We start from the raw sequence: 5,199 nt of genomic DNA, 5'->3' as shown, positions 1-5,199 counted from the left end.
GTTGGACCTTGGTACGCCTAATGATTCGAGGCCAATCAAATTGGGTTCCATGCTCAGTTCGAAAGAGAGAGAGGACTATGTGTCTTTGATTCAAGAGTTCCATGACATCTTCGCTTGGAGCTATGACGGACTTAGGGGCATTTCCCCTAGTCTAGCTATGCATACTATTCCTATAAAGGAAGGTACCCACCCTGTACATCAGAAAGTAAGGCATATGCCTTTTGAATTAAGTGACGGGTTGTTTGAGGAGTTATAGAAGTTGCAAAAAGTGGGTTTGATCTTCCATGTTCAGCATATTGAATGGTGTTCACCAGTTGTGATTAGAAAGAAGAAGAATAATCAAATCCAGTTTTGTGTAGACTTTAGAGAGAATAAACAGACTGTTAAAGACTACTACCCGTTGCCCTTTATTGACCAAATTTTGAATCAATTAGCAGGTAGGGAAATATATTCGTTCATGGATTGCTTTGCGGGATATAACCAAATGGTGATTGTTGAGCAAGACAAGCTTAAAATGACATTTATTACTATCTTTGGTACCTTTGCTTACCATGTGATGGAATTTGGTTTCTGTAATGCACCTAGTTTGTAGCAAAGAACAGCCGACAAGACCTTTGGCGACATCTCCCCAGAGGAGTTGAAAGTATTCATTAATGACCTAGGGGCATCCACCACAAGAGAAAGGCAGTTGATTATTTTGTGGAAGTGTTTTGAGCGTTACAGACAATTTTGCATAGCTCTCAACCCACAAAATTGCATCTTTAGAGTGCCTCATGGGCTATTGTTAGGCCATGTGGTCACTTTAGTAGGGATTGCGACTAACCGTGAAAAGATCAAGGTCATAGTCGCCATGAGTGCCTCGTGCACTCCAAAGGAAGTATATAGCTTTTTATCATTGGTAGGGTATTATTGGAGGTTTATCAATGCCTTGGTAGAAAGAAGGTTGCCATTGACGAACCTATTATCCTTCAACTATCAGTTTGCATGGAGTGATGCTTGCAAAGTATCTTTTGCCAATGTGAAGTAGGAGCTTGCAAAAGCATCTGTTTTCAAAGCACCTAAAAGGGGCGAAATGTTCTATATATTTTCAGCAGCCACTATGTATAGTATCAACTGCTGCTGCTTATCCCAAATTGGGGAGGAAAAGTAGTACCATCCAATAGCCTTTCCTAGTTGAAAGTTGGGCATATCAAAACTTAACTATAGCTATATGGAGGAGTTGGGCCTTGTGATGGTATTTGCAACAAAAAATTTTAGACACTAGATTCTCTATGAGAAGGTTGTTTTTTATACGAAGGCGAAAGGGCTTCGATTGTTGCTGAACAAGTTACAGCCACACTGGATCATTTAGCAAAGTGGTTAATCACTTTGCAGGAGTTTGATTAAAAGATCAAGAGAAAGCCACCAAAGCTAAAGGGCATTGTAGAATGTCTTGTGGATTTTGAAGAGCAAAAAGAGGTCTTGGTTGAAGGAAGTGACATCTTTGCTCGAGATACGGGTGCTCCAAATAAGGAATTAACCAACCCATCAACCAATTTAAGTTCGCCTGCAGGTCTGTAATTAGCCCCAGCATGGACCTGCAATGCATTTAGTGTGTTAGTATATTTAGAAATAATAAGGTTTGATCTTATTAAGATTAACCTTATTCTTAAATTCCACCCCTTGTAGATCACCTAATAGAACTATGGACTTATTTTTACCTATCCGAACTAACTTGTAAGGGCCATCCCATCGAGGTTCCAACTTTCCTAGAAATAGCTCCCTACACGCATCGTAATATAGAAATAACTGTCCCTTTTTAAAAGTATATTTCTTCGCTTTTAGATCATGCAACCGCTTCATCCGACATTTACCTACCTCCTAGTGCAACAAACTCTGCAATTTGAGCTCGTCCAAGTGGGCTATAGTCGTAAACCACTCAAATAGGGCATCTTCATCACCTAGACAATGATTGATTGCAAATCTAATGGTTGGCAACTCAATTTCTAAGGGAAATACACACTCCTCCCCATAAACTAATTTGAAAGGGGTGTGGCCAGTGGCTCATTTAAACCTCGTATTATACGTCCAAACTGCCACATATAATTTTGTATCCCAGTCCCGCTTCTTTTCGGAGACTATCTTGGATAGGATACCCACAAGGTGTTTATTGGTACTTTCAACTTGTCCATTTGCTTGCGGATTAGAGGGGGTCGTCTTGTTATACGTAATTTTCCATGCTTCAATCAGGCTTTTAATCACTTTATTTAAAAAGTAAGTTTCACGGTCCGATACTATTTCCTTTGGTGGACCAAATCGGTAAATGATTTGCTCAAGTAGGAAACTAGTAGTCTCTTTTGCATTGTCCTGCCTCGTCGCTCGTGCTTCTGACCACTTTGTAAAATAATCAGTTGCTACTATAATGTACCTCTTCTGAGTAGTAGACGATGGGGTGATAGGACCCACAAAGTCAATGCCCCACTTCTCAAATGGAAGGATAGCCATAATCGACGTAAGTGGACACTTCCTGTTCTCTCTGCTGTCATGCCTTTGACAGGTATCACATCTCTTAACGTACTCAAAGGAATCCTGGAAGATGGACGGCCACCAATATCCAACTCTTAAAGATTTTTGTGCCGTTAACCACCCAGCGAAGTGCCCTCCACATGCGGAGTCATGGCACTCTTCCAAGATGAAAGGCACCTCGTCAGGCATCACACATCGGCGATAGATATCATCAACACCCTGCCGATATAATGTGCCTACGATCAAGGAAAATTTCAATGCCTGCTGTTTAATTTTCCTCTTCTCCAATTTTGATAAAGTAGCTCCAGTCTCTCCCGTAGAAAGATATGTGTTATAGTAGCATACTAGGAGGGAATAGATGCCGTATCAATCTTGAACAAAATCTCCATATCACTTCCTTCAACCACGACCTCTTTTGGCTCTCTGAAATCCACAAGACACTATACAATGCCCTGAAGCTTCGGCGGCTTGCTCTTAATCTCATAATCAAATTCCTGCAAAGTGATTAACCACTTTGCAAAACGGTCAGGTGGCTGTAACATATTCAACAACAATTGAAGCCCTTCCGCCTTCGTATAAAAAACCACCCTCTCATAAAGAATGTAGTGCCTAAAATTTTTGGACACAAATACCATCGCAAGGCACAACTTCTCCATATAGATGTAGTTAATTTCTGATATGCCCAACTTCCACTAGCAAAATCTATCCGATGATACCACTTTTCCTCCCAAATTTGAGCTAAACAGTAGATGATACTATACATGGTTGTTGCTAAAAATATATAGAACATTTCGCCCCTTTTTGGTGCTTTTAAAACAGGTGCTTTGGCAACCTCCTGCTTCACTTCGTCAAAAGATACTTTGCAAGCATAACTCCACATAAACTGACAGTTAAAGGATACAAGGTTTGTTAGCGGAAATGTTCTTTCTACCAAGGCATTGATAAACCTCTGATAATACCCTATTGATGACAGAAAGCTATGCACTTCCTTTGGAGTACGTGGCAGACTCATGGCGACTATGACCTTGATCTTTTCAGGATCAGTTGCAATCCCTATGGAACTAACCACATGGCCTAACAAGAGCCCATAAGGGACTCCGAAGACGCACTTTCTTGGGTCAAGAGCTATGCAAAATTGTGTGCAACGCTCAAAACTGTAACGTGTCCTCCTATCTCTTTGCAGGACATGTCTTAGCAGCCCATTGGAAAGAGGGTCTAGAAAGCTCCGCCCGGCACTCCCATGGAATGTTACGGGGTTTGCGATCTAGGTCTTTCCAAGTCTGCCACATAGCGGAAGTATTCCGGCCATTCCCACTTAGGACCTTCCTGAATCAGGGTTTTCCAAGTGGTCAAACTCCTAGAACGGCAGCTACTAGCATTGAACCCCAAGTGAACTACTTTACACAGAAACATTGTCCAAGGGTTTTCGAAAGGAAAGTCGCAACCACAGAGGTTCTTGAGAAATTCCAAGATAGAAGATCAATCAAGAAAGATCACCCAATGTTAGAGATTGGTCTCATCATCAATTGGTTCAGGCCTCGAGCTTCTTGAAATGCGGCATTCAAACTTGAATGTATGCAATACAAGTCCTCATCAAAGACAAACTCTAAAGCACATAATTTTGGTAGCCATAAGGCAACCTTAGAACATAGTCAATAAAGTCTACCTGAGCAAAAGCAGTTGTAAATATTGCTATCCAGTGCATAAGGTTCAAAATGGCAACTAAGCCAATCTTGAAGATCTACAGAGCTGCAACTCACTCAGGGTGAGTTGCAACCAGAAAAGCAGTCCATCAGATTGCTAGTCATTATCTCTCATGGTGCCTTGACGTAGGATCGCTAGCTTACATACAATATTGAAGGAAATAATAGCTTCCAACAATCACTGTAGTTTACATTTGATCAGTCTTGCTTTTACTGTGATCGGTAAATTTTCCAAATCAATTTTCAGTAACTTACTGCGTTATCTAGGCCTTCACAGAACTACTTGAAACCCCGTGGCCAACCTATTTAGCAGTGTTTGCCCTTTCACATTCATCTATCCAATCACTGTACACATCAATGGCTTCACTAAGAGCATCAATCTGTGTGGTATATTTCTCCTCACAAATTCTACAAGAAACCTCCCCAAGACAGTTCTTACGGTCCATGTGGCATTTGACGCTACTTTCATGGTTGCAGAAGGGGCAACTGAAGACGGTTGAGAGCCTCTCCATCTTCTTCTTGGTGGGGAGGCTTGGCGGAGGACTTGCGCTTGCCCATGGGATCTACTATCTCTCTGTGTCTACCTCTCTCTTTCTCTCTCTCTAACGAAGGGACGCAGCAGTCTTCTCCCTCTCTCTCCATGTGGTTCTTCCTTATCAATAGCAGGCTCTCTCATGCTCTGTTTTTCATTCCTCTTCTGTCCGTCGGGAGTGAAAATTTTCTCTTCTTTCTGTGGTAGGCCCCACTGACAATCACACGCTGCTTTTTCATCCAGAAAAGCAGCCCCTCACAATAGCAGCAGATAAAGCTTTTGCAATTCTGTTTTGCCCACTCAAGTGGGTCCCATGAACATAAAACTGGTGATAGGATGGTTCGGATCAGCAAGCCCAGTGTAGCTCTTCATAAAGTGTTGGCTCATGCCTACCAGGACACGGTCAGGGAGAAGCCTATCTGGATGACCACGGAAGGTCTTCACATAGCTGAAAATGTA

General features: G+C 41.9%; 1 pseudogene; it reads right to left on the bottom strand.

The window, feature by feature from the left end:
- Positions 1-4,465: 4,465 nt before the first annotated feature.
- On the bottom strand, positions 4,466-4,766 carry LOC148010566 (transcription elongation factor 1 homolog pseudogene; annotated as a pseudogene).
- Positions 4,767-5,199: the final 433 nt, after the last annotated feature.

The sequence above is a fragment of the Lygodium microphyllum genome, chromosome 29 (assembly GCF_053477565.2).
Source record: "Lygodium microphyllum isolate KBCC chromosome 29, Lygodium_microphyllum_v1.1.10, whole genome shotgun sequence".
Lineage (NCBI taxonomy): Eukaryota > Viridiplantae > Streptophyta > Polypodiopsida > Schizaeales > Lygodiaceae > Lygodium > Lygodium microphyllum.
The sequence above is the reverse complement of the archived record's forward strand: the minus strand, read 5'-3'. Positions and strand labels throughout refer to the sequence as shown.